General features: G+C 44.2%; 1 long non-coding RNA gene across 1 annotated transcript; it reads right to left on the bottom strand.

Annotated features, from left to right (window-relative positions):
- Positions 1–1,370: 1,370 nt before the first annotated feature.
- On the bottom strand, positions 1,371–10,856 carry LOC310749342. The gene is made up of 3 exons (XR_014541578.1): positions 10,748–10,856; positions 3,871–4,046; positions 1,371–2,523 (listed from the first exon to the last, which is right to left on the bottom strand). It is a non-coding gene; the product is annotated as an uncharacterized lncRNA (long non-coding RNA).
- Between the last annotated feature and the right edge of the window lie 10,342 nt (positions 10,857–21,198).

Raw genomic sequence — 21,198 nt, forward strand, 5'->3', positions numbered from 1 at the left:
TCCCTTTCCTTTAAAATAATAATAATAATAATAATTTATTATTTGTACCCCGCCCATCTGGCTGGGTTTCCCCAGCCACTCTGGGCGGCTTCCAACAAAGATGAAAAATACACTAAAATGTCACATATTAAAAACTTCCCTGAACAGGGCTGCCGTCAGATGTCTTCTGAAAAAAATAAATCCTGCCCCTACAAACTTTGCAAAGACAGAATCTGTCCACGTGGGGAGTCCCATCATGACAAATAATCAATATAACTTGAGATGTGACAATATGATGCCCAAATAAAAGAAAGGAGCCTGAAGGAAGAAAACAGGAATCCCCAATTAGACGATTCACAGAAACCAGGGACCTCACTTTCTGTGCCACCATGGCAGTGTGCTAGAAAAAGGATCTGCATATATTGCATTTAGATCCACATGGAACTCTTTTGCATAAGGTCCTTGGTTCAGTCCACAGCTTCTTCCAGAATGACTACAGTGCCTTTTTCCCAATAGACCTACTCACCGCTTCACTATAGCACTACAACTGTAAATGACAGCGGGGGTGGTATTGCAGCTACCATTCTATGAAGACCATGAGACAAAAGAGGTGAATGGGATCCTATAAAGGACTCAGGTGCAGACTGAGATGCTCTTGACTTGCCAGTTCCATCTTCCATGCTTGACCACCTGCTGGCCTGCCAGCTTACAGATCATAACACTGAAGACAGAAAGCCATTGTGTAGAGATCCCAGGAACAGGAACTAAGGACAGCCAGAGCCTCTATCTTAAAATGTGGGAAATATCATGGCTCAGTGGTAGAACATCTGCTTTGCATGCAGAAGGTTCGAAATTCAATCCCTGGAATCTCCAGGTGGGCCTGGTAATCCCCTCTATCTGAAACCTTGGAAAGCCAATGCTAAGCTAGATGGTCTGGTGATCTGATGGTCTGACTTGATGTAAGGCAACTTCCTACATTCCTAGGTGCTATTTTCAACCAATTGACAAAAGAGGCAATGTGATGTGCTGAAGAATGTGAGTCTAGAGCCCCATTGCAACCATTCTGCCAGCTGTGCATTGACTTCATTTTCCTAAATCTCATAAAAGAAATTCAATTTGCAATCAACCTTGCTTGCATTGTTATTTAAAAGAAGCAGCCAGGCAACAGTAACGAAATTAATTCATTTTTCTAATAAACTATTGCAGGATGTTGAGAAAATTCTGATAATACAGAGGAGTCTTATTAGGATCATCAGTATTAACACCAAATCCTTTTGTGCTCATTAAAGGAAATACAGTCAATTCAATTAATGCACATTAATCCCCAGTTGACATTAAAATCTGCTAAAAACCAATATTGATAGAGATTATTAAAAGGGAAGCATTGAAAGAAGGGGTGGAGGATGGAGTTGGCCGCCATATAAGAAATAAAACGAACCTTTCTGCACAGCTGAGATGTATAACACATATTGGAATCTCTTGACAAGATATGAAAAATGCTTGGAACTCCTATAAGAAAGGCCTCTTGGTCTGTAGAGATAGTCATGTATAGGAAGGGTGAATCAAGGAGAACCAATTTTGGAACCAGTCTGAGTTCAAGTCTAGTAGAATAAGCACACACACCACATGAAAGATAATAAGAAGGACCGCTTTGGGAACATGATACCTAGAGCCATCTAAGAAATCCCTCATCTGAAGCCACTGAGGACAGATGCCAGAGAATGGCTTTTTCGGTGGTGTCTCCCATCTTTTGGAGTTATCTTCCAAGGATGACCCATTGCCTGCCTTTCAGTGGTTAAGACTTTTCTGTTTTGGAAGTTCTTTGGATAAGCTGTAGCATTCAGAAGGTTTAGCTCTGTACCGGTAGTTATTGAAATTTGCAGTATTGCTTCTGCTTATTCCACCTTTAGATCTTCAAGTGACTCATAAGATTATCTGCATTGGTGATTATCAATCTGCCCACTAAAGACCACTGTTGTGCCAAAAGAGGACTACTGAAGTTTTCTGAGAGCTGGTGGAAAGTTATACCAGTTACCTTGCACCCTCTCCAGCATGCTGAAGAGGATGTTTTGCCTAGGTAGCTGAGTGTTACAGGTGTTAGAGGCCATCTGAGTATTAACTTAAAAGAGTTTTCTCTGCTTCAGGTTCATGTTGATTTTTTTTGGGGGGGGGAGTTGTCCACAGATTGTTCTTCAATTTCTGTGTCTAGGTCCTTTTCCTAATTTTGCTTGCTAGTTGAACATTGTCCAATGGTTAAGTCACTCAGTATTTTGTATAGAGTTGATAGTAATTTTTTTAAAACTCCAGTCATGTTCAGAATTAGTTTTTCAAATGGTGTCAATGGTCCAATTGCTTGAGATTTGACTGCTGAATTTGAAATAAAATGTGATACCTGGTGGACTAATAGCCAGTTCACCTTGCATCCCTTCAGCTTTTCCATGATTTGCCCTCCTGTAAGAGGGGTGTCATTTTCACAGAAGTGAACCAATCTGTACAAGTCTTTTTTCTTTCCATCTCATATCAATCAGGTTTGTAGAAGGAGGGCTGCAACGAAAAGAGAATCAATGGTGATACAGGTGGTGTTAATTTTGATAACGTTCCTACTCTTACATGCACTGAGTGAATGCTTGCCTGCAATTTCATTCATGAAAAAGAAGTGTGCTGCAGCAATCAGAAATCTGGGAAACTCTGGCTTTGATCAAGCATGCAAATTATATTATGGAATAATGATGATGATGATGATGATGATGATGATGATGATAACAACAATAACAACAACAACAATAACAACAATAACAATAATTTATTTATACACCACCACTCTGGGCGGCTTCCAACAAAAGATTAAAAATACATTAAAACATCAGTCATTAAAAACTTCCCTAAACAGGGCTTCCTTCAGATGTCTTCTAAAGAGTATTTCCTCCCACCCCCATTTAAAATGTCATCATGTAGCGAACATGGCATAGTCAGTTAAATAAAAATTAGAGTTAATTTTTAAATAAGAGGTAAGAATGATTTGTGCTAGGATGTTTTCCATTCTCCTTATGATCCGCGTAGGTGTGTTTTGGAGCCGACTCCGCTTCCCCTTTCGTATTGTCACACTTGCTTTCAAGTGTGTGAAAAATAGGGGAAAGTGTCAGGCCTTATCTTGTGTTTGACCTTGATATTTTTCCCCCTTCTTCGTTGGCAAGCTCTACTTCCCCTTATCTAGATAAATCCATTACTCTCACCATCATAATGTGGTTGAGCAAACATTACAGCCAGCCAACAAACAGCACTGGAGTTAACTTGTAATCTCTTCTTGACTTCTTAAAAAAGAGGCAAAAAAAGAAATTGCTGATTAGGTTTCAAGCTCTTTGGGTCATTATCTGATTTTGCTACTCACACGATGAAAAAGCAATCTTTTGTATTTTTTATTATTTTTTTAAAGGCAGCCTAACAGAAAAGCTAGTTTAAAAAAAATGTGTGCTTGCTTTGGAAAGTGTGCTTTTTGAAGAGGTGGGGAGGGCAGGTGTTTGCCACTCTCTGCTGTGTAAACTAGTTTAACTCTTTCTTGAGGAACAAAAGCTTGGGGGAAAAGAAAGAAGCATGAGAGCCCGGGGGAGTGAGAACAATCTCTGCTTCCCATAAGAGAAAGGGTTTTTTTTTTACTATTATTATGTAAAAAATAAAAATAAAAAGGCTGCTTGATCTTTTCCCCTGTTAGGAGGACTTTGTATTGTCTGCTGGGGGTTCTGGTGCCTTGGTACCATTCTGATATAAGTATGATTATTATTACAGTGAAATACAGAACAAAGCACATTTTCCAAGAAAGATGAAACAGAGGCAAATCTAAAGAGAAGTTATCCCGTCAGGTTTTCCAAAGAGAGGGAGGAATTAGTCTCTCACTTGAAAGCTTCAGTGAGGACACAAATTCTTCTGTTGCAGGTAAACTGTGAAGACCAAAAAACTCTCATGATTTTTTATGTCTGTGATGGTTGTGGATTTTGATTGATTGTGGGGGGCACATTATCATCTGTGCTTGCTCTTTGATCCTTTTCTGCCAATTTCCTAGCGAATATTCTCTCTAAAAAGAAAGAAAGGAACAGCAAAGATTAGCAAGGGGTAGGAAAGTTTGGTGGCCTGGAGATAAGGGAAAGAGGGTTTGATGTGGCAAGGTGAAAAGGCAGCATGTGTAAGGAAACCGCAAGGCATTGTTGGGTCCTGTTTGCACAGCTTACCTCTGCAAGTCAACTTACAAGGGCCCAGTATTCAGAAGTCGATCTGTAATTCCTGACTTGCAAACTCAGAGGGTGGTGGAAAATACAAGCTTCCTTCTAACAAGAGGCCGGAAATCATGCTTTCAAACAAGTGTCCCTTTACTGCATGAGCCAGGCAAGTGATAAATCACATTACGGTTTCTCAGATGTCAGTTTCATTTCCCCATAGGAAAATGAAACAGTGTATCTGATTAAAAGGCAAACCAGAACAACCTCTGGTATCAGCCAGCCCATCTTCTAAGTTTCTGGTGTAAGATCCTTTGGGCAGAGATGTTTTGTTTGTGCTGTGTGTTGCTCAGTAAAGGGTGCTACTGCTATTGCTGATAGTAATAATAATAATAATACTGAGAACAACAGTAACATCATAACAACAATCGTATTAAAAACAACACATGTTGCAGTGTAATAATAAGCTTTTGTGAGATTGTCTTTTATTTGTTACACCATCTTAATTAAAGCTAGATGAACTATGGAACTTGTTCTCACGGGAGGCAGTGATGGACCCCAACTTGGATGGCTTTAAAAGAGGGTTAGACAAATTCATAGAGGAGAAGGCTCTCAGTGGCTACTAGTCATGACAGGTATGTTCTACCTGCACTATCAGAGACCATGTCCCTCGGAATACCTGTTGTTGGGAACCACAGCACAGGCAAGTGCTGCTGTGTTCAGGTCCTGCTTGCAGGTTCCCAACAAGCATCTGGTTGGCCACCAAACAGTGCAGGCCTTTGGTTTGATCCAGCAGGGATCTTCTTACATTCTTGTTTCATCAATCATTACTCATCCAAACTAACATTGTCTACATCACTCTTCACGAACTTGGTTCTCTCCATATATTTTCTCATACTCACTTAATGCATCAGTTCAAAGGATCCATTACAGATCAACTATGACAGTTGAACGCCTCAATAAATTCATAGTGACAACAACAACAACAACAACAACAACAAGTCCATGGTTTTCCCTGGAGCTGAGGGCGATGAAACAATCGTTGAGATGGCTAAAGTGCTGGTGGTGGAAAACTCATTCTGAAACGGACCGGACATGGGTTAGAGCTCAACGTCGAGCCTACCAAGTGGCAATGGCGACGGCAAAGAGGGCCTTCTTCGCTGCCTCCATTGCATCTGCAGAAAACAGCAGCAGAAGACTTTTTCAGGTGGTTCGCAATCTATCGGAACCACCTTTGTCATTGGGGCCTGGTAAGGACTCCAAGATCTCCTGCAATGCTTTTGCAAAGGTTTTTGTAGATAAAGTCACTCAGATTTGGAAGGAGGTAGACTCCACCATGGGAGCAGGGCCAGGGCGGGAAAGTGCTCAAGTCCTGTCTAGTCATGTTATATGGGATCAATTCCCATCTGTTAACTCTGAGGATGTGGACAGGCTGCTTGGACAAGTAAAACCAACCACCTGTCTTCTTGATCCTTGTCCACCCTGGCTCATAAAAGTAAGCCGGGAAGGCCTGGGCGGATGGGCTCTCTGGGATGGTGAATACTTCCCTCTGTGAGGGAGCCTTCCCAGACCCACTGAAAGAGGCAGTCATTAAACCGCTTCTTTAAAAAAAATCTTTAGACCCCACCAATATAGCCAACAATTGCCCAGTCTCAAATCTTCCATTCTTGGGCAAGGTGATTGAGTGGGTGGTTGCTGAACAACTCCAAGCATGCCTGGAGGATGCAGACCATTTGGATCCCTTCCAGTCGGGATTCAGGCCTCACCATGGGACTGAAACTGCCTTGGTCGTGCTGGTCGATGATCTCCGGCAGGCTAGGAGCTTCTTCCTAGTTCTGCTGGATCTCTCAGCGACCTTTGATACCATTGATCATGGCATCCTTCTGGGCCATCTGGGGGGGGCTGGGAGCTGGGGTCACTGTTATACAGTGGTTCCGCTCCTTTTTCCTGGGCCATGTCCAAAAAGTGGTATTGGTGGATGAGTGTTCAGCCCCCTGGGCTCTCACTTGTGGGCTGCCTCAGGGTTCTGTCCTCTCCCCCATGCTTTTTAACATCTACATGAAGCCGCTGAAAGAGGTCATCAGGGGATTTGGGCTGGGTGTTCATCAATATGCGGATGATACCCAGCTCTACCTCTCTTTTAAATCAGAGCCAGTGAGGGCAGTGAAGGTCCTGTGTGAGTGTCAGGAGGCAGTTGGAGGATGGATGGCAGTTAATAGATTGAGGTTGAATCCTGACAAGACAGAAGTACTGTTCTTGGGGGACAGGGGGCAGGCGGGTGTGGAGGACTCCCTGGTCCTGAATGGGGTAACTGTGCCCCTGAAGGACCAGGTGCATAGCCTGGGAGTCATTTTGGACTCGCTGGTGTCCATAGAGGCACAGGTCAATTCTGTTTCCAGGGCAGCTGTTTACCAGCTTCATCCTAGTACGCAGGCTGAGACCCTACCTGCAGCTCTTCAGGGTTTCAGGCAGAAGAGATCCCCATTCCCAGTCCTTTCTTCTGGGGATGGAAAGTAAATGCTGTACCACTGAGCTACCTTCTCATCACAGGTCTTGTGCTCCATCTTATCTTCAGCTAAGGAAAACGTGTTTCTGGACCATCATCTAGGACCAGGCATACTTCAAGCCCAAGAAGATGATACTCTTCCTACCAATGAAGAGGCCTATTGTTTTAATGGCCTTGCTTCCTTTGTAAAAACAGCTAAAGCTGAAGACCTGCACTTCTAGATTTACAATACCAGAGGCAGTGAAGAGTGCGAGGGAAAAGGCAACGTGACCACTAGAAGTCACAGTAAATGAATCTTTGCTTGGAGCATCCCAAAGGGGAACAATTCCAGCAAAAAAGAGAAGTGAGTACATGCAGCAGCTAGTCCACAGGATGCTCAGGAATGACAGTTAGAAAGGCTGGCTGTGTGTCCGGGTAGCAAAAACCTCTGTATGAATCTGTTGCTCATGCAAAAGCATCATAGATTCATCATTGCTTTCCATACCTTTGCTTTAAGGCAGTGGTTTGCTAAGGCAGTTTTTTCTTTTCCCACACACCACTTAAAAGTTACTGATGGTCTTGGACCACTTAATGATTTTTCTGTCTGTTTTAGCAATTGTAACATGCCGTGCTAGATGATTGTGATTTTTCATTGTGTTTTTATTGCTTCTTTTATTTCTTAGGTTGAATTTTGTTGCATTATACCTTGCTTTCTATGGAATCCACATTGTAATATAATACAGAACAAGAAATAAAAGAAGCAATCGAAATACAGTTAATCAATATGAATATTTAATGTGAACATACCACAGACCACCTGAAGGAAGCCAAGGACCACAGTTTGGGAATCCCTGCCTTAGGGTCTAAGGGCTGAGAGTAGATAACACTACCACTATCTATTGGACAGCTCCCTGTATCCATCTCAACACTTGCTGCAGTCTCCAGTCAATGACCAATTTGCCAGAGTGCTTCTTCTCAGACTCCTATATTGAAACAAAAAGACCAGTTGTTAGAGGGCTGACTACAGTGGGGGCTTTCACTTTCAGGCATTGCCTGGGGCCTTCCTAAAGGTACCTGGATGGTCGTTGTTGGGAACAGGAAGCTGGGACAGAGGAGCCCTAGATCTGATCCCGAGGGCCTCAAATTATGTACAACGAAAAACTGAGGAGTAAGTGCAGGCCTGTCTTTAATTTAGGAGAGCATTGGGAAAGCACCAATCTTGGCTAGCCTTCTCAGCCAGATTTCTCCTGGTCTACTCTACCCCTCTCCCTGTCCCCACAAAAAAACTTGTAAAGATCTAAGGAACAGGTTATACCTGGAGAACACTTCAAGGCTGTTAAATTCTTGGAGAACTCAAAGGAACTCCAGATATAAAGGAGCAGTGGTGTAGTGTAGTGGCTGGAGTGCTGGACTTGGATATGGGAGATCAGGGTTCAAGTCCCCATTCAGTCTTGAAGCTCTCTGGGTGACCTTGGACAAATCACTGCCTATCTCAGCCTAACCTACCTCAAAGGGTTGTTGTGGGGATTAAATTAGGAGAGGGAGATACAGGTACACCACCTTGGCTTCCTTGGAGGACAAAAGGGTCCAAATAAAATAAATATCAATAAATCATAAGATCAGCCTATGGCCCATCTAGTCCAACATCCTGTTCTCACAGTGGCCACACAGATGCTTGTGGGTAACCCAAAGCAAAAGGGTACTCTCCCTGCCTGGGGTTTCCAACAGTTGGTATTCAGAAGCATTGCTGCCTCCAACTTTGAAGGCAGAGTAAAAACAAACAAAACACAAACCCACCATGCCTAGACAGAAGCCATTTATAACCTTGTCCAATCCTCTTTGAAAGCCAGCAGAGTTGGTGACCATAACTGCCTCCTGTGGGAACAAGTTCCCTGGTTCAACTATTGCACTGTGTGAACAAGTCCTTTTATTTGTCCTGAATCTTCCAACATGCAGCTTCATTGGAGGTCCACGAGAGAGGGAGAAAAAGTTTTGTGTATCTGCTTTCTCCATGCCATACATAAATTATATATATATATATATATATATATATATATATATATATATATACACATACATACATATACACACACACACACACACACACACATATACACACACACGCATACACACACACACGCACACACACTGCATATATAATACTCACACACAAATATATTCATATAAAGGACAATATATACCTGCAACATACATTCTTTATAATACGAAGACCTGGGGAACGATCATGTCTCATTCCTCCCAGCCTGAGCCCCTCAACGTATTTCCCGATTAGCCCCCACCCTTCCCCTTGTACACACACACACACACACACACACACACACACACACACCAGCCTCCAAGGCCTGCCGCTGAGTTAAATTATGATCCAGAGACTTTGGGGTGGGAACAATCAATCAGGATACCTGGGGCAGTGTGTAATGCGTCTGCTCTTTCCAGCAGAGAGAAGCTGCCCCGGCTCATGGTCTCCCAGTAGGTTAAATAAATATGATACCAGAAGACCAAACGGAGAAGATCAGATGACAGCCTCAGTCAGCTGTTGATAAAATACAATCTTCCTTTCATACACGCTGGGAAAGTTATTTAACACTTACAACAAGAGGGGGGGTGGAGAAACACACAATTGCTTTTCTTTCTGTCTGTCTCTCTCAAGTAAAATGAGAGTCGAAGCCTATTATGATTAATTATTATTATTACTATTATTTTTAAAAGGGCCCTCTTTAGACAAGAGAAAAGCGATAGAGTGATATTCCGCCCGCCCCCCCCCGCCCGGGGAAGTAGATAACACAAAACGGTTTATATGGACACACACACACAAACACTCAGCCTCCATAAGTTAGACACGGTGGACTGATAGAGACAGAGCAGCCCGTCAGGCTTAGGTACATATCGTTAATTATAGCATGTGTGCGTTTGTCGTTAGGTATTGACAGGCAGAGGGAGAGAAATCCCCTTTGCGAAGTGACTTGCAGTCTAGAGGGATTGATCTGTCACACAAGCCCGGGATAGATAGCTTCTAACGTTTGCATAGATGGAGAAGCACAGAAAGGAGTCAGGATTTAATAGGGTTTTGAAGCGTTGAAGGCGTGACCCATCCTGCAACGCTGCTGGAGGATAGGTCAGTTACATTGATCCCGTCCCCGCATTACAGAGGCAAAGCCGTGGGTGTCTTGACTATGGCCACTTCTGAGATAAGTGGCAGAGAGGTGAACTTTGCGCTGGGGACTTTCGGCTCCACGTCGTAATCCTAGGCACTTGCTTACTCGGGAGTAAATCCCAATGTGCTCAAGGGATTGCAAACAGAAGAGCCCTTACTCAAAAGAAGCGACCTGTTCCTTTTGTTGAATGCAGCTTGCTCCCAAGCAATTGCGCACCGGATCGCAACCTTCCTCCTCTGACAATTTTACGCATCAGAGGTGGGCAAGCTTCAGGCTCGTTATCTCTCTCTCTCATATATATTTGCTATCATTCCACTAAAACCCCAAGATCTACCAAGGGGAGTCAAGGTGCAAAAGATAACAATTGGAATTAAAGGGCAGGATACTCCCAGCACATTCTGAGCCTAGCGGGTTGTTTTCAGTCCCACAAACGGAGCTCCCAGTTCATTGGCACAAAGTGCACTCCTGGGTAAATTTATTCACTTTAGCAGCCTAATTTAGGTTTGTGTGGAGGGGGTGTCATTGTGTTGTTGCAGTTGTTAAAGAAACGCGAGTCAGTCAGAAGCCCTTGGCGATCTGGTAGAAATCCCCCAGCAGATCCCGATCTGCTCGCCCCTGCTGTGCATATCTACTCAAAACTCATGAGTTCAATGAAACTTACGCCCTGGTAAAGGGGGTGCAGGAATTGTAGCCTTATATAGTCGAAGCCTGTGGACGTTTATCCGAGAGGGAGTCCCCTTGAACTCGAAGGGATTTACTTCCGAGTAAAGATGCACTGATCGAACGTGCTTCAGAATTTGACACCCCCATTGTGTTGATGTGTGTGTGTGTGTGTGTGTATGTGTGTGTGTGTGAGAGAGAGAGAGAGAGAGAGAGAGAGAGGGAGAGAGAGATCTCACCTTTTAATAGAGATTTTCGAAGACACCAATGCACTGATTGTAGACTACAGGATCTACTTTGCTTTTGTTTGTCTTTTTACTAGAACCTCAAGATCCATTCGCCAGAACCTGTGACAAAAACAAACCAAAAACAAATTACGATGGTCATCTAGTCTAACCCCCTGCATTGGCTTAGATTAGATGACCCTCGTGGTGCCTTCCTTCCAGCTCTACAATTCTGCGATTCTATGATTCTACGCTTAGAATTAATTCCGAGCCCAGGGATTTGTTTTAAGTAACCAGAACCTATCGCAGATTACAGTCCTTCTACACCGAAATCCACTCCTGGATTGTTGAACCTTTCTTCATTTCAGTAAGAAATCATTGCCGGTCTACTGCAAAGCAGCTCGTAGAGATCTTCTAGTAGTTTGTCTGCTAGCAGGAATCCACTAGTTGCAGTGTAGGTGGGTGTGAGAAAGAGAAAGCTCATTTCACAAGGATACTGAAAAGTTCAAAGGGTGTTTGGGAAATGACATTTTAAAAAATGGTCCCAGTATTCTGAGGAATGTATATAAGGAAAATGAGAAATGGAACACCAATTATGAGTCTAGAAAGCGTGATCCACCCCATATTAAGCGCTGCTGTTGTACTGGGAGATTTATGTATATATCTCCCATTGGGCTTCAAACCGCACCCTAAATTTTCAGGCCACTTGCCAAAAAGAAAACTTATTGCGCAGCCCTCTACGTGTCTACTCGGAAGTAAGACGCACCAAGTTCAATGGGCCTTAAGCCAGAGAAGCGCGGGTTGGGTCAGGAAGTATATTAGCTGACAGATCTCTGCATGATCCACAGTAGATCGGCAAGGGATCCTGACTCCCAACTGAATAACAGCGGCAACAGAACAGCTCCCACCCCAAAAATGAAACTGCTGCAATGAAGACAGCTAAGCCGGAGGGGGGCAAGGTTGTGTGTGTGGACAAATCGCGAACTGAGCTCAAGGCTGGTACCGAAAACAAATCCACAGGCTCGGAGGCAGGCTTTAGCTTTAAATATCATTTATCTATTGCCCTTGGCTCTGGGCAGTAGATTTTAGGAAATATATACAGTAGGGAGAGAGATCAGGCTTCTCAGAACTATTTGGTGTATATTGCCAAATAAATATTGGAATATATTCTATCACACACACTACCTGTGTGTTATATTAATATATAATATATGCTGTATATGTTTTATGTTGAAATACATATCGATATACAGTACAGATCAATCGAATACACACATATGTCAAGTATATGCTGTGATATTAATATACAAACACACATACTGCGTGTGTATGTAATACACATACACCGAATATATGATAGATCTAAGATCTCAGAAACACACATATACTACGTGTGTGTGTAATTATGTGTGTGTGTACATCTCTCTCTCTCGCTCTCTGTGCGTGTATGTGTGTATACAGTACACTGCGCACCCCAAGGAGCTATGTGAAGCCTGATCCCTCCTCACCCCTCCGCTCTGTACGAAGGGAAACCCCCCCCCCACAGAGCTCCCTACATTCTGTGCTTGTGTGGACCTGCCTCCCTTGCGCGTCCTGCCGTTTGCCGCACCCCAAGACCTGGCCGCCTGGTTCAGCGTCGCCTCAGGTGGGCTGCGGAGTTCGCAGGCTCCTTGGGGCGCAGCTACTCACCTGAACTGAGAGGAGGCGCGCGCTTGCGCGGGGTGCGGGCGAAAGGCGCGCCGCTGACAGCCCTGCTCGCAAACATCTCTTGCATGAGGTCAGAGATGATCGCATTTTCTGCCTCGCTCCCTCTTAAGGCCCCTTTGTTCACCTAACTAGCAATAATTAATGATAACTACTGGTGGGAAACGGCTAATAATATAGCTGGCGTTTGCACAGCGCTGTCAGAGTGATCTGAGTGCTTCACACCCGCGCTTTGAATAATCCCGGCAAAGTAGACCAGGGTTAATGTTCCCATTTTACGGACAAGGAGGAGTAAGGTTGAGGTTGAGCCGATAGAGAGCTTATCAACCGAGGTTAGCCAGGTATTTCCTTTGGCTCACTTTCCTTTAGCCGGGAATTGGTATATAAAAAATAAGAATCCGTTAATCAAAGCAGTGAAGAGCTTCAGCTTGTGTGTATTCTTAAACCCGTTTATTTAAAAGCAGCGTGACATTTTGCCTAAATTCTTTCAGGCGCAAAACTACCTGGATTCAGCTAGGTAAATGTTATGGAATATTGCTAAACCACATCTGCCTGGTTGGGGAGTAAGTCACGTTGAAGGGTTTACCTCTAAGTAGACATCGTTAAGGATTGCGCTGTAAAACCAGGAACACCTTTGCATGTAAAGTGACAATGGCTACGATCCTAAATGCACTTTTACTAGTCAGCAAGCTGCCTTAAACTCAGTGGGACTTACTTCTGAGTAAACATGGTTAGGCTTGCGCTGTGTTAGCAGAATAACCAAAGAAGGACCCGAATACAACCTACCACTGAAATCCTATGAAATAAGCTCCACTGAGCTCAGTTGTGGGTGCATTTTCGCTCCCCTTCGAACTGACCCCGGACTTCAGACTTTTTTTTTAGGCTAGCAAAAGAAATATTCTCCCCTTTCAAAAAACAAACAAGCAAGAAGAAGTTGAATGAACAGTTTAGAAGTAGGTTCAGCAGAAATCAAGCAAGACTTTCTTTCCAAGTGCATGAACGCGTGTGCGTATATAATAGCATTCTGCACATTTGACTTTTATTACCTTCTTCTATTCCGATTTTAAAAAGAGGAAGAAGCCCAACAATATACAAAAATAATTTCGGCATTCAAAGGTACACGTCGTAAAAACTTGTTGAACCGCTCACGTTGTGGTTTAAAGCGATGGCCGCATTTTGTAGGTATGTATTTAAGCAAAATATAGCACCATCAGTGGGCACAGAATAGCTTTGAACCTGCCCCGAAGACCTTCCATTCATTATGATTTTGCATGGGAGAAGCGAAGAAAGGAGGTTCTGCAAAACCTGGGGGGTGGGGGAGAATATTCTCCGAAATAAAACAATCCGCGTTTGAAATCAAGGCTTTTACACCTGAGTAACTTTAGGTTCGCCGCCTTTACTAAACGGAGATACATATCTCCTGATTCAAAACAAATATTTTCTAGCTCCATTTAGCCTGCGAAGACAGAGTTGTCGCAGTCAGAATATATTTTTTAATAATAATAATAGTCCTAAACTCAATTTACTCCAAATGGGCAGAGTCCTTCGTATTCAAGGCTGAAACCGGTTTATAATGCGGATGGTTAGAACAATATACATTCGATTTATTTCTTCCTCTGTGTCTCATTAATAGGCACTTTGTTTTTCTCATTCAACCGGATAAGGATTACAACACAACCCAGTTATTCCGATATGACTGAGGGTTGCTTTTTGGGGGGGAAACTGCAGTCCCGATACCCTTACATTGACATTTTTTTTAGATAAGTTAAGTGACAGCCCCTGCGTTGGCAATAACAAATTTAGAAACAGGGTTTTTTTAAATAGGCCTTTGGGCTAGAGGCTGCAATGCTAGCCCCCATTTACCTGGGAGTAAGCCCCACTGACTTTAATGGGGACTTGTTTCTGAGCAGACAAAGTTATGATTGCTCCCCTGTTATTTGTCCCTCTTTGGCTTAGTCTCATTTTAAGTCGGTTCCGAGTGGAAATCAAAAGCGGAGCCCGGGGGCGGGGGGAGCCGCATATGGACAGGAGGTTAGTTCTGGTGGGAGAAGATCCAAAAGGAAAGTTAGGAAGCTGACGGAGAAGGGGGAGAGAGAGTGCAAGGCTAAGCAGCCCGACTGTCTGTGCCAGAGCGAGAAACTCACGCTGACTTGTAATCAAAATGAACGTTCAGGTAACTGTTCGGATGCCCAACAGAACGAGCCTCCCTCAGTTGTCCATGCCTCGACCACGCCCTTGAATTACCCCCTGATCCACTTGCTGAAAACCTCTCCCATTTGCCAAAGGGCTTCAAGCCGAAGCGAACTGCAGTCCTGAGGGGGGCGGGGAGCTGTTACGTTTCCCTACCCCCAAATATGGGGTGGGTATCGTGCTGCCCCCCCCCCAAAGTTTGCTTGTTTGACTCGCAAGAGTAGATACCTGCCCGCTCGTCCCACCCCCGTCGTTTCCTGCAGTGGGCGGGGGGAAGAAAGTTTGCATCACTTTTCTTGTATCGCCCTTCCTTTCCCGTCTGGTCTGATCAGAAATCATAAAGATCCGTTCTTTCTCACCCATCTGCCCCCACCTCCTCAATAGTTACTCGGGAGTAAATCCTACTGAACCCGGTAGGAATATGAGTTCAAACAAACAAACAAGCCCATAGAGGCTCAGCTCATAGGCGTAGCCAGGATTTTTGTTAGGGCGGCAGGCCTTATCTTTGGGAGGGGGGGAGAACCTCAATTAGCTCTGTCTTTTTGTTGACCTTTATTAATTTAGGGGGCTCCTCCCTGGCTACGCCCTTGGGCTTAGGTGGCCTAAAAAGCTAGCACAATTCCCTCTTCCTCCCAAACACCCCAAATTTCTGCTCGCGATCAGTAGTACAGTTGGTGTGTTGGTCCAGAAAAACAATTAAGAAGAAAGGAAAGGACTGTGAACTCCAATATCACCTGTTTTAAAAGAGGAAAGGGGTTTGCTTGTCATCTGTTATCAAAGGCTTTAGTGCAGAAGCGCGCGCATTTCAAGCTTGTCTGATCTACTCTGCTTCATTTTATCAGAAACCCCGAGATCTACCAATCGAGCCAAGTTGGATATAAAGTTAGAAACAGTTAGAATGAAAGAACAGGGTGTCTCCGAGCACATTCTGCCTTTTGAGCATTCTGTGGATCTTTTTCCCACAGCGCTTTTCCCAGTTCTTCCTTTCCCTAGTTTTCTTCCTTTCAGCAGCCAATTTAGATGGAGAAAAAAATCGTTTTTGTTGCTGCTGGAAGCCGGATATATTTGCTGATATGTTAGAGATCCGTCAGAGATCTTCCAGTAGATTCAGATCTACCGTCAGCTCACTCCGGCTGCTTTAGAGTAGGCCATGCCTGAAACATATGCAAGACCGTCAGAAATATGTGATGCTGAAGAGGAAGAGCTGTATTATTATTATTATTATTATTATTATTATTATTATTATTATTTTATTATATTTCATAAACCTGCATATATATCCAAACCCTCAGAATTTAAACCCATCTAAGAAGGCGAATCAGGTAGGCAGCTCCAGGTAGATACGTCGCAGGCGCTTCTTGCGTCGCGAAGGTGCCAATAAACAGAACAGAGCTGCAGGCAGTTCGGAGATCTTGAAATTGCCACGTGTGAAGATCCGGTGTTTGTCTACTAGTTTAAAATACATTTATTATCCTTTGCCCTAAAACTACAATGATCAACCTGTTTTCTGTTGTCAGAGCAAGATCAAAGTGTATTTACTGGGGTTCTTGTCTTGAACATGTAAATAAATTACATATATTTTTGTATTCTTTCTACATCTGTCTATCTATCTATCTATCTATCGTCTATCTATCTATCTATCTATCTATCTATCTATCTATCTATATCTATCGCGGAGTCCCAAGACCGAGGGACGGAGAATGAGTTTGTGAAAGAGGGTGGCGAAGCTCATTGCGGCGCAGCCCTGCCCACAGGTTACTCAGAAAGCTCTTCCCACTTCAAGAGGATTTCAGCTGAAATGTGTTGCGCTCTTACTTGCGCGTAAAGCTCCTCTACTCCTCTGGGTTGTTGGCTTCTGCTAAACGTGCAGGCGGCCCCAACCTCCTCCTGTAGTAAGTAGTATTGATTCCTGCGACTTATCCCCTAAAGTAAGTGTGTCCATAGGACGGTCTCGCCTTAGTCTCGCAGCGACCTTTCTATGGGCACACATACTTAGGAGTTTATCTCACTGGAAGCAACACGGTTTACTTCCGAGACAGGCTGCTGGAAGTATGGTCTGCCAGCAGGTTTAGCAGAAGCGTTAGAGACCTGCTCACTTCAAAGAGAGAGACTCGGCCACGACCCAGACAATCCCATTGAAATCAGTCGGGTTTTAAAACACTTGAATTGTTGTTTGCTTGTTTGTTTTGGCCTGGATAACGCTCAGATTTTGTGAGCAGGAGGCATCGGCAAACGCCCTACTCTCTCCCCTCCCCGCCGCATGGCAAAATGCAGCGGATCAGGCCACGTTATTCTTTATTCTAGGAGATGTTTTCTTGGATTTAATGCCTTTTGCGCGGGGCTGGGTTTGCGCGGGGCACAGATAAGGACTCCTAAGGGCAGGATTCCACCTTAATGGAAATATGATTGTTTCCCCTGGGAGGGTAATCGCTCGCTTCACCGCAGAGTGCATGGAGGAATTCATGATTCCGTGGCATAAGAGCCAACTCTTAGGGGCCAAAATATTTGAGGGGGACAGGCCCCACAAAGTTGATAAGCATTCCCATTCAAATAGTGTGCGTCCTGTGATAGATTATGCAAAAAAAAAAAAAAATCGAGTTGGCACCCCTGTCCCGTGGTTTTTGCGTTCCCACGTGTGCCGATACGCGATTGACCCCTCCGCATGTAATCCACGCGATAGCTGCAACATCAAGTGATGATTGACCACGAGGGAGGGAGAGTCCTTTCCAGAGATATCAGCTTTCCTGTGGCCCTTGATAGTGGTGCAGCCAGAGTAAGATTTTAGGGTAGAAGTCCGGGGCCCCATCCAGCAGAACAAATGGGAGGGTCCCCAAACGCTTCACGGCTGGAGAACCACATTCTTATGTCACCGAAGGACTAACATTACTTCCTGAAAGAAGAGGATGGCTGGCAAGGTGTAAGGGAAAGAAGCCCGGAATAAAAGGGGAACGGTAGTTCTGCCGGTCTTGTTGGACTCCGGCGCCCCTGAGCGATGTCCATGGACGCTGGCTGGGGCTGATGGGAGTTGGAGTCCTGCATGAAACGTCTGAAGGGGCCCACGTCTTTCGCCAGTCCCTGCTCTAAGCGCAACCTAACTGCCCCGGTGGGCGCTGGACTTTACAACAGAGCCTGTTCACACCTTCAGCTGCCGCTTACGCAGCCGCGTGTAGAGAAATCGAGAGCTGGATGACAGGCACGTGCGAACCCAGTTTCTATGCTCTCGCTCGGGTTACAAACCATCGTATTCTCTTTTTCAGAATTCACAAATCTAAGCCGCGAATGTCTCCAGGGCAAGAGAAGAATGAAGGGAGCGTAGGAGAGTAGGATGCAGAAGAAATGTGTTGTTGCTATATTTTATTTTATTTTATTTTATTTTTAAACGCAACAACATAACCAGCCATTTCATAAGGCGCCTCCTTGGCTATTAATATTTCATCTTAGCCGCGCGCCTGCTTGGTGTGAACTTTGTCAGGGGGAAATTCAATCGAGCCTTGTAAATATTGATGGAATATGAAATGAAGTTCTCGCTTTGCCTGCAAGTTGCAGGGAGCGGAGCGCCTGCAAAAATGCAGCCAGCCTGCAGTGTGAGGATGGCCCCGGGGCGAAGGAGGCCTCTTCCTTGTCTCCCTGGCGCTTTTATTACCACCCGGCTCAGCCTGGGAGGAGAGATCGCAGCTTTGAGTTCACAGGTCAGGCCCCGCGTCTAGCCAAACAAGCTTCCCGGCCTCCGCCCCCCACCCCCCAGTCCTGCTCTTACATCTGCTCTGCTAACCCCGGTGGGAGCGCTTGAAGATGTCTCCAGAGGTCTTTCGTTCTTCTGTGAGCATACACGAAGCCCTGCTGGATTACATTAAAAAAAAATCGACCTAGCCCGACATCCTGTTTCCAACGGCGGACAGCCTAGATGTCCCTGGAAGCTCATAAGCAGAGCGTGGGAAGGACTCCCTCGCTGTTTGCTCACTTGGTGTTCAGGGGTACACTGCCTCTGAACATGAACGCTTTATTCTAGCGATCCTGGACTTAATATAGACCAAATCCTTTGTTTATTCAGGGTTTCCCAAAGTGGCCTATATTGTTTCTCCCGAGTCCATGGATGCAGTGCAGTGGGTGGATAAAGACCAGGAGGTCGAAAGGGAGTTAAGAAAGGGCCTAGAGGTGGGACAGAAGTTTATGAGGTATCGTGCAAAAAATATATATAATTAGAAAATATGAGCCTAGAGCATGGGCATGTACAGAGTGTACCAGAGTGAACCTTGCTTGCCAGTGTTCAACTTCTATATGGTATAGTTATTTACACCGTCTTTTGAAGCGTTTTATGATTCCTAGTAATGGTGATGGATGACTAATAAATGTTGATTATATATTGATATTTCTTATTTCATTTACATTCCTAACAGTTTGGGTCGGGGACCATGGCAACTTTATAAGCTTATCGAGGGGTCAATGAATTCAGAAGCTTACTGGCCCTCAATGTGATCGCGTGGCAGTGAAACCCACTTCGCTTTGTCTGTGAAGAGGGCAACCCTACTCACCTCGCATAGCTAAATAAATTCGGAGTTTCTTCCTTCTAAATTGGGGGGGGGGTGTCATTTTCTTAATGGAATTAAATTTCCCTGAAATCAATGAGAATTTTGAAAGCGAGTTAGGATAAAGATCTAGGTACCTTTACAACCACCCCCGTGACTTCCTAACAACTTATTATTTCCAATTACAATGCAGATTTCCACAGCAAATTTGAAAATGTGCACTATTATAATATATCTGGCTCTGTGTTTCATGCATTCGTGTTATTGTTTTGTTATGTTTCTGTTATGTTTTTCTTCTTGCTGTTGTTACTCTTTTGTACACCGCTTTGGATCCTCCCCCCAATATAAAGCGGTATATAATAATTCTAAATAAGTAAATATTACCACAGTTTCTACTTACGGAACGAGCTCTCATACTCCTTCCTTTAAAAAAAAAAGTAAAGCAAATCAGTTAGCTACTTCGGATATTAATAGTTCCTCGTTAATTTGTTGAGTAAAAACTCTTCACTTAAATGGATTGTCAAGACTTGGGAAATTGTTCCAATCAATGTTTACTCGGAAGTGAATCCCACAATGATTCATGAAGCTTACTCCCAAGTAAATCCTACTCTCACTTACCTGGTAGCAGGATCCATTGATTTCAGTAGTACTTCTTCAGTAAGACATGGTTAGGCTTGCACGCTCCCTCTCTCATTCATGGCCACATCCTTACACTACAAGCTGACTGCTTTTTTGCGGGGCTCGATAAATTCATGATCTGTCGATGTCTTTCATAATAGTTCGACCAAACCTCCATATTCAAGAGAAGTATATCACTGAATCGCATCATGCTTAGGAGAAACCAACGGAGAAGGGCATTGTTTTCATGCTTTGCGCCTCTCCGGTGACTCGCTCTTCAAACTGAAAGGTTATTACAGGAGTTGGTCTGACCCAAAGAGGCGTTACTGATGCTCTATTTTGAAAATGTTTTAAATTTGATTTCACTATTATATTTTGTGGTAGGCCGCCCTAGGGTCCTTCGAGAGAGAATAAGGGGGGGTTGGTTGGTAATAATAAACATCAACACCACCATGCTAGTGTGTTTGCAAGTCACAGGTAGCCTGGCAAGTCTCAGTCTCACAACTCAATCCTGAGGCCACGTTTACTCGGAAGTAAGACCCACTGAATTCAATAGGACTTACTGCCTGGGATTGTGGCTGAACAGCCCAGAACTTCTTCCTATTTTTTTCTCGACTTGCATTTGAAACCCAGTTACTCTGTCCACGCTGGACGCTGGTATTGATTTATCCCCGGGTGTGTTTAGCTTAGATACGAAGAAACCCTAGTCAGATGGTTGCCTCGCCCCTCGGACCCTGGTTAAGAGGCTGTCTCCACTTCTCCCTTCGCCTCGGCTTCGTTAAAAACAAGTCCATTAATTTCAATGGGTCTCCTTTCGAGTGTGACGTAGTCGGATACAATCCGGATCTAAAAACGCTTCCCTGCCCTGCCCAGATAGATAACTCAGTTCAGCTTAGCACCAATGGCGTCCATTGATGTTTGTGTGAGAGACAGGTGTTCTCAAACTGAAGCTGAAGATGGTCCACATTTTAGAATTTATCCTAGGTTGAAGAGGGCTTTGCATATTAGCAAATGTGCGTATAGGTTTTGGGGGACAAAGCTCGGAACATCGAGGGGTAATCTGCTAGAACGCTGATGTGGGGTCAATGCGTTACTCTGGGCAAGTAAGCGTCTCTTAATGCCAGTGTGTCTTGCCGGATTGTTGTAATGGGAAATATCCACCCAACCTTCCAAAAAGCATATAGATATATAGCAGGCCCTGTCCAAGGTTCTCAGTAACCTGTGCCATGTCTGGCTACACCACAAAAGACTGCAACTGGAGGTCACATGACTGGATGCTATCTAATTGTGCATATAGAAAACCAGTTACTTGGAAGGGTATTAGTCTAACCTTTTTCCTGAAGTGCTGATTTTCTGTGTTCAGGGCTTTCCCTGTTGACATGCTAGCTTTCTATGCTCAGGGATTGGTGTATGGGGAGCCTTCGGTCA

This window comes from Podarcis filfolensis, assembly GCF_964270895.1.
Source record: "Podarcis filfolensis genome assembly, chromosome: 14".
Taxonomy (NCBI): domain Eukaryota; kingdom Metazoa; phylum Chordata; class Lepidosauria; order Squamata; family Lacertidae; genus Podarcis; species Podarcis filfolensis.